The following is a 12,556-nucleotide window of genomic DNA, read 5'->3' on the forward strand; positions in this document are numbered from 1 at the left end:
AACTTCCAGCAAAAGCTTGAAATGGAGCTGTGGCTCAGGCGGTAGAGCATGACATGAATGGAAAGAGCTAAGGGACAACTTGAGGCAAGGCCTCAAAAGTAAACTGGCACAAAAGTAAACGAAGAGCTGGGTACAGCTGCTTCATTCCTGTCATCCCAGCTACTTCAGAGGCTGAGATGTGAGGCTCACAGTTTGCAGGCAATCCAGGCAGGAAATTCTGTGGGACTCAAACGAACCACCAAAAAGCCAGAACTGGAATTCATAGCTCAGTGATAGAGTGCACAAAAATCCATGAGCCCCCTTTTTTTTTTTGCCAGTCCTGGGCTTGGGCTCAGGGCCTGACCACTGTCCTTGGGTTTTCTCAAGGCTAGAGCTCTACCACTTGAGCCACAGCACCAGTGCTGGCTTTTTCCTACGTACATAGTACCGAGGAATCGAACCCTGGTCTTCGTGCATGCTAGGCAAGCACTCTACCACTAGGCCAAACTCCCAGCTGAGACCCTTATCTCCCAATTAATCACCAGAAAACTGAAAGTGGCGCTGTGGCTCAAGTGGTAGAGCACTAGCCTTGAGCTGAGAAGTTCAGGAATAGCGCCCAGGCAGGCCCAGAGTTCAAAGCTCCATGACCAACCCAAAAAAACAAAAACAAACAAAAAAACAGTAAAAAGAAAGAAAGAAATTGAAAGAATAAAGATGGAAAGGGTATCAATGTATATGAAGTAATGCACCTTCTATCTGGTGAATATAATGTAACCCTTCTATTAATTACAATAAAAATTATATGAAAAAACCCATAGGGCCAAAAACCAGCACCAGTGGCTCAGGCCTGGTAAAAAGCCTTGTGCAAAAAAACAAAGGGATAGTGCCCGGGCCCTGAGTTCAAGCCCCATACCGGCACAAAATAAAAGGAAGGAAGGAAGGAAAGAAGGAAGGAAGGAAGGAAGGAAGGAAGGAAGGAAGGAAGGAAGGAAGGAAGGGAGGGAGGGAGGGAGGGAGGAAAATGCATGAGTAGAAAGAAAAGCACATGCGCAGGGCAGCCATTCTGGGAGCTGTGGGGACATGGGACCCCTGCTTCTTACCTCCTGGTCTCTCATGGCTTCCAGGTGCATGGCAGAGGCTGGCAGATGGATGTGAAATCTGCTTCATGAGGTGTGAGCAGGCTGCTTGCCCAGATGAATCACCCACAGCAGAAGAGGCTTCTCACTCTCCATCTGCTGCCCCTGCTCTCTGCCTGGCAGCTGGCAAGGCCCAGAGACCTCAGCTCTCTCTCCTTTGCCCGTTTCTGCCAGTCAGAGGGGAATCTGCCTCGTTGTGTTCCTCTTTCTACCCTCTGGCTGGTCAAGACAAGACTTAGCTCAGCTGTGTGGAGCCACAGCTCCAGCCCACTGGATACTATCACAGAAATTGAGTTCCTTGGGCTGGGAGTTTGGCTTTGCCTAGCATGCACAAAAGACCTAGGTTCGATTCCTCGGTACCACATACATAGAAAAAAGCTGGAAGTGGTGCTGAGGCTCAAGTGGTAGAGCTCTAGCCTTGAGAAAACCCAAGGACACTGCCTTCCTCTGGCCTTCTCTCTGGGTGGCCCATATTCATAAACATTAGTCCTAATGGATAAGAAACCACTCTTAAGACCCCTTTAAAAGCCAGGCATCTGTAATTCTAGCTACTCAGGAGGCTGAGATCCGAGGATCGTGGTTCAAAGCCAGCCCGAGCACAAAAGTCCATGAGACTCTTATCCCCAATTAACCACCAGAAAACCAGAAGTAGTACTGTGGCTCAAGTTGTAGAATGGTAGTTTTGAGCTGAAGAACTCAAGGACAGTGTCCAGGCCCAGAGTTCAAGCCCCATGGCCGACAAAAAAATAAACTTTGATTTTTTTACAGTGAGACTTTAGAAAGTTTAGGTTGTAATTTTAAAAAATAGCCTGGGATGTGATAAATTATACTGTATAGAAGTCTAGGCATTCACACACAGTGAGAAGACTCCTAGAAGAAGAAAATAAAGGCCTCTGATGATATAAAATCACATTAATCAAAATGAACTCCCAGGAAATGGAAGCAAGAGGTGTTGTTTTTTTTTTTAATGTGTTGCTATTCCCATTTTCTTTCTTTGTCCTATCTTTTTTGTTCATTTATTTGTTTTGGGGAGGGAAAGGGGGGGCACAGAAATGGAGGGACAAAAGTTGAACAGAGACAGCCATGATAATGGATAACTTGGGCAGGAGAGAAGCCTGTCTTATCTCAGTATGTGACTAGAGATGGGGTCGCTTCGGAGCTGGTTGAAGAATTGGGTTCTGTTTATTTGTGTGTTTGTTTTGGCCATTGGGGAGAGGGAAGGGAAGAGATTGGTTTCCCATGTCTATTAATACGTATTAACTTCGTTACATTAATTAATTAATAGTCCTGAGGCTCGAACTCAGGGCCTGGGGCCTGCCCTGAGCTCTTTTACTCAAGGCTAGTGCTTTACCACTTGAAGCCACATCTCCAGGTTTTGGGTGGTAAACTGGAGAGAAGAGTCTCACAGGGACAATTTCTACCCAGGGTGGCTTTGAACAGGGATATTCAGATTTCAGCCTCCTGAGTAGTTTGGATTATAAGTGTGAACCACATTTATTTAGGGAGTTGTGCAGCCCTTTTACAGCAGCTGTAAACGCCAGGGGTTTCTAGAAGGCTTCTGGCCTGCTATCATGCTTCATAGCTCTGCCAAAAAATCACCCAAGGCAGAAGACAGATAAGATTAACTGAAACGATTCTTTATCCTCCCTTTGTTTATGGTTTCCAGATTCCCTGAAAATAGCATAGATAAAAAGAAATCACTCCATGAACAATAATTGATACTGAAATGAAATAAAATTTATTAAGAGAGATAGGATTGTTTTCTTAAAAAAAAGAAAAGTCAATCTCAAGGGGAAAACCAGTAGAGAACAACAGGAAGGGGTAACATTGTCAAAAAAGAAATGCACTCAGGGCTGGGAGTTTGGCCTAGTGGTAGAGTGCTTGCCTAGCATGCACGAAGACCCGGGTTCGATTCCTCGGTACCACATACATAGAAAAAAGCCGAAGTGGTGCTGAGGCTCAAGTGGCAGAATGTAAGCCATGAGAAAAAGAACAGGGGCAGTGCCAAGACTCTGAATTTAAGACCAGGACAGGACACCCATGGGTACACACACACACACACACACACACACACACACATACACACACAAGCGTACTTTAGCCAGGTGCTGGTGATTCATGCTTGCAATTCTAGCTACTCAGGAAGCTGAAATATGAGGATCGTAGTTCAATGTCAGCCTGAACAGAAAAGTCTTTGAAACTCTTATGTCCAAGTAATTAGCAAAAAAAACTGGAAGAGGAGGTATGACTCAAGGGACAGTGTCCACTGCCCAGGCCCTGAGTTCAAGCACCAGTACCATCAAAAAGGAAGAAGAAAGAAAACAAAAAAAAGGAAGGAAAGGAGAGAAAAAGAAAGAACAAAGGATAGGAAGGAAGGAAGGAAGGAAGGAAGGAAGGAAGGAAGGAAGGAAGGATGGAAGGTCCCTTTTGTATTCTAAAGAATAGCTGACATTTTCTCTGGGCCAGAAGCTTCTAGAATGTTCTACACAAACTGCTGTTGAGAGGCTCCATTGACTTGGGAATCCACTGGATGAGGAGAGGGAATCAAAGGCTTGGAAAAAGAAAGAAGCTCTTACGACTAAGATGGAACCCAGTTGCTCGAATCTTCTACCACGTGAAGGAATTCTCCCAGCTATTTTTTTTTTCAGTAACCTTCTTATTTAAGGAGGAAACAGTGGATATGTTGGGTGACTTGCCCAAGGCCACAAAAATGTGCCGCCCCTAAGGTTAGGAATGACAAATATCTTTCCATTCCTGCCTCACGAGCCCTGCCCTGATAGTTCTCTCTTTCTGTTACTTATCTAGAAAAATACCAGCATTGCTATGAAGAAAAGAAGAGAAAGAAACAAGGCATTCCTGTGGCTGGATTATTTTTATAACCCATGTGACATCTGTGCTGTGAGTGCATTCAGAAGAGAAGGAAAGCTAAGGACTTTATTATTCAAATGATAAATATTATCTAGTCACCAGCGCTGGAATAAATGTATACGTTGCCCAGTTGCCCCTGAATCTTTGCAAAGATATGGCCACAGGTCTGGGTTTATAGTATAACTTTGCTTTGATACAACCATGTCAAAAGCAGAGACAGATATGTAAAGAAGGAATTTAATTGTGTCTGTCTGTGTGTTGTCTGTACTGGGACTTGAACTCAGGGCTGGTGTTCTATCACTTGAGCCACAGTTCCAATTCTGGATTCAAATAGGAAAAAGACATATATATAATCTCTAACTTTGAGAATCAGTGTACAGATATGTTACCAGAAAGTTTAAGGTAGCTAAACCATTTTGGCTTTTGTACTTGACAAGAAAATAATTCAGGTAAGATGTGAATGTAAGTAAAGAGGAGAGATATAGGACAGAGAAAGAGAGCACGTGTCACAGAAACACCCAAAGGGGGATTAAAAAAAACCAACCCTTCAACTTCTCTCCACCATGTTGGTTTTGTCTTCCTCATTATAGAGCTTGGCTACAAGTTGTACAGTAAGAGTAAGAGTTCTTGGAGATGGCTTTCTGATGAGTGGGTCTCCTGCCTATTTCCTGTAAGGTTGTGGTACCAAAGATTTACTGTCACTTCCTTATTCCTTGTGTTGTTTTTTTTGTTTTTTTTTTTGCTTTCTTACTTCCTCATTCTTCTGTAGCCCCCTTGTCCCCATTTTGTTGTCAGGCAAGTTCTGGTTTATCAGTGTGCTGGATAGACTTGCCTTTTGTTTCTTTTCCTTTCTGTCCTTGGACTTCAATCAGGACCTAGGCGCTTATCCCTTATCCCTTTCTCTCGAGGCTGGCACTCTCTACCTCCAGCTTTTTACTGGTTCATAGGAGTCACCTAAACTTTCTTGCCTCGGCTGACTTTGAACCATGATTCTCTGATCTCAGCCTCCTGAGCAGATGGGATCACAGGTATGACCCTCAGTGCCAGGCTATATAAATTCCATTTTCAACCACAGCCTGTCCCCTGGGTCAATCATGATCAAAGTTGGATTGTCCATTGACCAAATGTTTGATCTTATGGACCATGCTTTTGGATGAATATGGTTGAGGTTAGATTCTGTAGTTTGGGACTATTTTATTTTATTTTATTTTTTCCTCTCTACTTTTTTCCTACCCCCTAATAGGAACTTTGCCAAATATATCTCAGGTACCCACTCCTATGTGCCAAGGTGCTCAGTTTAGGATCATGTGGTAGACCCTGAAAGAATCTTCTAGAAGTCAGCAACAGGTAAGTAACACAAACTTTCCTTCCTAGGGCCTATACATCAGGAACCGAAGCTACCTCCTGATTATTCCGGTGAATATTATCTGTAAAGAATCTTGCAGAAGACTGGGAATGTGACTCAATGGTAGAGTATTGGCTTAGCATGCACAGAGCACTGGGTCCAGTACAACATACACAGAAAAGGCTGGAAGTGGTGCTGTGGCTCAAGTGGTAGAGTGCTAGCTTTGAGGGAAAGAAACTCAGGGACAGGCCCTGAGTTCAAGCTCCAGGATAGACAACAAACAAAAAAAGACCTGGCTGCAATGGCCTAGTGTCTTATCTGTCAAGTGTCTTAGCTCTGACTCACACCCAGACGAATGGGGAATCCACACATCTAAATTCATATCTATCCAGAACTCACACCATTCCTTCTACATCACTCTCCAGACCCAGAACTCTTAGAATTATTGTCCACACAGCTCAAAGCTCATTTCCAAAGGGGTGTGTGTGTGTGTGTGTGTGTGGCCATTCATGTACTGGATCTTGAACTCAGGACCTAAATGCTGTCCTTGAACTTTTCTGCTTAAGGTAAGTGCTCTACCATTTTGAATCACAGCTCCACTTCCAGCTTTTGTTTCCCAGTCCTGGGGCTGGAACTCAGGACCTGGGTACTATCCTTGGGCTTTCTAGCACTCTACCACTTGAGCCACAACACCACTTCCTGCTTTTTCTATATATGTGGTACAGAGGAATCGAACCAAAGGCTTCATTGCATACTAGGCAAGCACTTTACCATTAGGCCACACTCCCAGCCCCCAGCTTTTTGGTGGTTCATTGGAGGAGGTCAAGGTGGAATGGGAGTCATGAGCAAGTAGCCTCATAGACTGAAGCCCCTCACAATGGTGGTCAGACATTTCTGCAAATTTAGTCTTGCCTAGATCCCCATGCAGGCCCAGATAGAAGAAATTGCCCAGCATTCTCTTTAGAATGGTCTAACTTGCCCTGCTAAGTCAGCTCACTGATTCTGAGTTCAAATACAAGCTTCATAATAATGCCCCTTCCTTCTTTTCCCTCCCTCTTTCTTTCCTTTTCATGATCATTAAGTAGTTGTATAAAAGAGTCGCCATTTAACAAGGCAGTTTATGAATATAATACATCTTGGTCTTCCTTCCTTTTTTTTCCTTCCACCTTTCTTTTCTTCTTTCTCTTTCATTCTGTCTCTTTTCTCTCTTTATTTCTTTTTTCTTTCTCTGTCTCTGACTCTGTCTCTCTCTCTGTGTCTCTCTCTATATCTCTGTCTCTCTGTCTCTGTCTCTCTCTGTGTGTGTCTCTCTCCCTGTCTCTGTCTCTCTTAATTTTTTGTCGGTTTTGGGGCTTGAACTCTGGGTCTGGGCACTGTCCCTATGTTCTTCAGCTCAAGGCTAGCACTCTACCACTTGAGCCATAGTGCCACTTCTGGTTTTCTGGTGGTTAACTGGAGATAAGAGTCTCATGAACTTTAGTGCCCGGGCTGGCTTTGAACCCCAATCCTCAGATCTCAGCCTCCTGAGTACCTAAGATTAGATTACAGGTGTCTAGCCTACCCCCCCCCCCCAGTTTCTATAAAAGAATTTCTATGCTGGGTAAAGTGTATGCTCAAGCTAGCCAATGAGTGAAAGAGTCAGGTAGTGAGTTTGAGTTCCAGGGTCAGACTGAAAAAAAGAAAGTTTATACTTAGAAATACTAGCAGGCTGCAGATAGGAAAGACATGGACTTCCAGTGAGAAAATGACAGGCAACGTTTGTCTTTGTATGGATAGACTCTCCTTCGGAGAGCTCTGCAAAGTTGCCTGGACACAAGAATGCCACCGAATCTGTTGGCGGTTTGCTTTTCCATCGCTTTGTTTTCTTGTGTGCTCAGTGGTTACTTACGAACTCACAACCAATCACCACACTGCCAAATGGCGCGAATGATTTACCGGAATTGCATTTTCAAACAAACCACACGTTTGGATGAGCTAATGTTATTTCACATTTAAAAAAAAAAAAAAGAAGCCACAAAACTGGACAGATTCACATTGTTTCAAGCAAAGAAACTTGGCCAAGCCATCAACTCTGCCTCTACTTGAAAAACGTTTAATAGCTACTGCCCTGAGATGGGTCAGGGGTCAGGGATGGGGAGGGGGAAGAGAGAGAAGCATTCCCTCCCCCTTTACCTTTATTATTATTTTTATGTACATGTGCCCGAACTGTGGCTTGAACTCAGAGCCTAGACCCTGTCCCTAAACTATTGCTCAAGTCTAATGCTCTTCCACTAGAGCTACAGCTCCACTTCTGGCTTTTGGCAAAGCACTAACCTTGGGCAAACAAGCTTACTAAGAGTATGAAGCCGTGAGTTCAAGTCCCAGTACTGGTTTACAAGCTTAAAACAGCACAGTGCTAAATAGCAGTGCTCTGTAATCCTAGCTACTCAGGAGACCGAGATCTGAGGATTATGGTTGAAAGATAGCCTGGACAGGAAAGTCCTAGGACAAGCACAAAATAGAAGAAAACAAAAGAAATGAACATCTCAGCATGTTTTATAGTTTTTGTTCTTAAGATGGACTTAATAGCATTAGGCTTACAGGGGTTTATTTTTTCTTTTTTTGGTAGTCCTGGGGCTTGAACTCAGGCCCTGGACACTGTCCTTGGGCTTTCTCAAGGCTAGAGCTCTACCACTTGAGCCACCCCACCACTTCTGGCTTTTTCTGTGTACATGGTAGTGAGGAATGGAACCCAGGGCTTCATGTACGCTAGGCAATCATTCGACCACTAGGCCACACTCCCAGGCCCAGTGCTTTCGAACTGGGAAATCTTTTTTTTTCATATATTTTTATTGTAATTAATAGAAGGGTTACATTATATTTGCCAGATAGAAGGTACATTAATTCACATACATTGATACCCTTTCACATGTCTTGGTCCCCATTTCCCTCCCCCCCACCCCCACCCTCATCTTGTTTTCCCCCCTTCTCTATCCTACTTCAAATAACCAAATACAAATATATCCAATATATCAGATAACAAAGTGAGATACTGTAACAGTATGAGATAACCAAGGTACAGCAAAAGAGATGAGAAATAACATAGTACATTAAGGACAACAATCACTCATTATATGGCTTTTGTTTCTATATCCTAGAGGTCCTTTCATTTAGTGTCATATTGTATGGCCTTATGTATCTAGGTTTTGCTCTATTGCAAATCTCTGCTAGTAGAGCCCAAGGTTTCTACTGATTATGGCGAATGAGGGAAACCATTGAGCCTAAGTTCCTTTGAGTCTGGCTTACTTCACTTAATATGATTTTTTCTAAGTCTTTCCATTTCCTAACAAATGGGGCAATGTCGTTATTTCTGACAGCAGCATAGAATTCCATTGTGTACAAATACCACAACTTGTTGATCCACTCATCAACTGAGGGATATCTGGGTTGGTTCCATATCTTTGCTATGGTAAATAGTGCTGCAATGAACATCGTTGTGCTAGTGGCTTTAGTATGTCCTTGTTTGTGGACAATTGGGTAAATGCCAAGTAGTGGAATTGCTGGGTCATAGGGGAGCTCTATGTTTAGTCTTTTGAGGCACTGCCACACTGCTCTCCATAGTGGTTGAATGAGTTTGCACTCCCACCAACAGTGTAGTAGTGATCCCTCCTGGCCACATCCCCTCCAGCATCTGTTGTTATTACTTTTCCTGATCCTGGCCATTCTAGCTGGAGTGAGGTGGAATCTTAGAGTTGTTTTGATTTGCATTTCTTTTATGGCCAGAGATGTTGAGCATTTCTTCATGTGTCTATAGGCCATTTTTATTTCTTCTTCAGAGAAGACTCTCTTAAGTCTTTGGACCATCTTTTAATGGGATGGTTGTTTCTTTGGAGATTAGTTTTGGGGTGATTCAATTTTTTGACCTGTTATATATTTTAGATATGAGGCCTTTATCCGTTGTGTGGTTGGTGAAGATCTTCTCCCATTCTGTAGGCTTCCTAATTAATTTACTAGCTATGTCCTTTGCCATACAAAAGCTCTGCAGTTTAATGCAGTCCCACTTATCCAGCCTTTCTCTGATTTGTTGTGATTCTTGGTCCTTATTAAGAAAGTTTCGACCTGTGCCAAGGAGGCCTAGTGTATCTCCTATTCCTTCTTGTAAATTTTCAGTGTGTCGGCTTTTACCTCCAGGTCTTTGATCCATTTGGAGTTAATTCTAGTGCAAGGTGACAAAGAAGGATCCAGCTTTAGTTTTCTGCAGGTGCTTAACCAGTTCTGCCAGCACAACTTGTTGAAGAGGCTGTCTTTCTTCCATTCTATTTTTTTTGGCTCCCTTGTCAAAGATTAGGTGGCCATAGGTCTGTGGTTTAATATCTGGGTCCTCAGTTCTATTCCATTGGTCTTCAGGCCTGTTCCTGTGCCAGTACCAAGCTGTTTTGATGATTATAGTTCTGTAATAGAGTCTAAAGTTTGGTATTGAAATTCCTCCTGTGCTTCGAACTGGGAAATCTTACACTAATGCACTAATGATCATTAGGGAATGCCCAGCACATAATAAATGCTCTCCACACATGAAAGCAATGTGGAATGACTACATGGTAATTATGGCACCAAAAGCATGTCTGCCCTGGCTCTTCCTCCAGCATTCATGTTACCTGCCTGGCCTCAGAGGTGTGCTACCTGCTTTCTGCTTTCAACAGAAAATCAATCACTAGAACTTGGACCAAAAGAATCCTTGTTAAAGAAATCTGAACAAATAGTTTCTCCACCAAGCACTGGTGGCTCACAGCTACTCAGGAGGCTGAGAACTGAGGATCACAGTTCAAAGCCAGCAACGTCGGTGAGAGTCTTCTCTGCCATGAACTACCAAAAAAAGCAGGAAGTGGAGCTATGGCTCAAGTGGTAGAGTTCTAGCTTTGCATTAAAAAGCTAATCAAGAAGCCTTGAGTTTAAGTAACTCACAGAAAAGAAAAGAATTACTTAATAAACTCAGCTTCCTTTCCTAAGTCCTGACTAGATGCTTGGACTTTGTTTTTAGTTAAAACTCTGTGAATTTGCTTTTCTGATATTTTGTATCATAACTGCATGTAAAAAAAGGTCCTTTTTGCTATACGGAATAAAGATGGCTAGACATTTCTATGCAGGGATTCATAGACTATTATAACTGAAATAGCTACCACTTGCTGAGCTCTTTTTTCTTTTCTTTTCTTTCTTTTCTCTTTCTTTCTTTCTTTCTTTCTTTCTTTCTTTCTTTCTTTCTTTCTTTCTTTCTTTCTTTTGTTTTGTGGGTCATGGGGCTTGAACTCAGCCTGGACACTGTTCCTGAGCTCTTTAGCTCAAGGCTACCACCCTACCCTTGAGCCAAGCCCCACTTCCCATTTTCTAGAGGTTAATTGGAGTTAAGAGTCTCAGGTCCTTTTGTACCCTGGCTGGCTTTGAACCTTGATCCTCAGATCTCAGCCTCCTCAGTAGTTAGGATTATAGGCGTGAGCCACGATGCCTGGCTTTGCTGAGTGCTTTCTAAGCCTGATAGTCTTCCTTCCTTTCTCCCTCCCTCCCTTCCTTCTTTTATTTTTTAGGCCAGTACAGGGACTTGAACTTGTGACCTGGGCACTGTCCTACAACTTTTTCACTCAAGTCTAGTATACACCACTTTAGCCCCAGCTCCACATCTGGGTTTTTGCTGGTTAATTGAGTCTCATGAGCTAGTTTAAACTTCAATCATCAGATTTTATCCCCCTGAGTAGCTGGGATTACAAGTATTTATTTTCTTTTGTTGAATCTTCACTGAAAGATTACAATGTATCTTCTCATTGTGTAGATGAAAATAAAGAAAGCATGTACTTTTTGTAAAAATCCAGTTGACCACAAGGCCTCTTCATTTCTCACTAGTATAATGTTTAGACATAAGGGACTCATGAGAGATAAATGTGAACCTTAAATATTGATGGTGGTGATTAAAAAAGAACAAATAAAAAAAAAACAGAAACCTGATGCTAATAGCTCCCGCCTATAGGCCTTGCTACTCAAGAGGCTGAGGCCTAGAGGACTAAAGTTCAAAGCCAGTCCTGCACAGAAGGTGTAGCTCAAATGTTAGGATAGAAGCCAGGAGTAAGCAAGCTGAGAGAGAGTAAGCATAAAGCCTGATGTTCAACAGCACAAAAAGAGCAATTAAATAGTAATAACAACAAATAAAAAAACAAAAACAAAGGACTGGGCATGCTGGTCTTTGCCTCTCCATAGGCTGTCACTACCTTCCACTTTATGTAGGAGAACCAAGGTTCAAAGCCAGCCCCGGCAGAAATAAAGACTGTATCAAATGATCCAGGCTCATGCCTTGTTAATTCTAGTTAGCTCAGGAGGCTGAGATTTGAGGATCAAAGTTCAAAGCCAGCTCAGTTAGGAAAGTCTATAGGACTCTTTTCTCCAATGAACCACCAGAAAACCTGAAATGGATCTGTGGTTCAATGTGGTAGGGCACCTGCCTTGAGCAGAAAAACTCAGGGACACACCCAGGATTGACAAAAAAAAAAATTAAAAAATGGCTAGGGAGGTATTGGATCACATAGGAGAATACTTTCCTAGCATAAACAAGGCTGTGAGTTCAAACCCACGTACCATTACCAACAAGCAAACAAACAAAAAACTAAAAAAAAAAAAGAAAAGGCTTATATAATAGACAAGATAAAATAATGGCATTTGCAGAGAAGTGGATGAATCTAGAGTGAATCATGTTGAGTGAGACAAGTCAAGACCTAAGGAACAAAAGGCGCATGGTATCCTTAATATGTGGCTATTAGATCCAAACAGTACCAGAGCGAGGACTCAGTATTTGCTTACCCAATACTATGGACATGGTACTGGAAATATAAACACAACTACATAGACATCAAAACTTATGACTCTATAGACATGTTTTATTACATAGATTAATATGTATCTATGATATACAAACCCTTAGGCTAATTTTGATTATGTTCTAAAAACTAAGTGCCAGTGATTGTATATAGAGATTCCCTTCTTGAATACTTGTTTGTTAAACACGTCATTTGAAATATGATATAAAAAGCAATGGTGATAAATTCTTTTAAAAAAAGGCTTATAAGTTTTATTTCAGTCCCTCAAACCATCCCATAAAGGAGGGGCTCCCCTTGCTCCCATTTTAACAGACGCAGGGAGAACTGTACCCCATCATTATCATGTTAACATCCTCGTCACCCCATGTCCCACTCATGTCTAGAGAGCATTT

The sequence above is a fragment of the Megascapheus bottae genome, chromosome 37 (assembly GCF_031878675.1).
Source record: "Megascapheus bottae isolate mThoBot1 chromosome 37, mThoBot2.hap1, whole genome shotgun sequence".
In the NCBI taxonomy this organism is placed as follows: domain Eukaryota; kingdom Metazoa; phylum Chordata; class Mammalia; order Rodentia; family Geomyidae; genus Megascapheus; species Megascapheus bottae.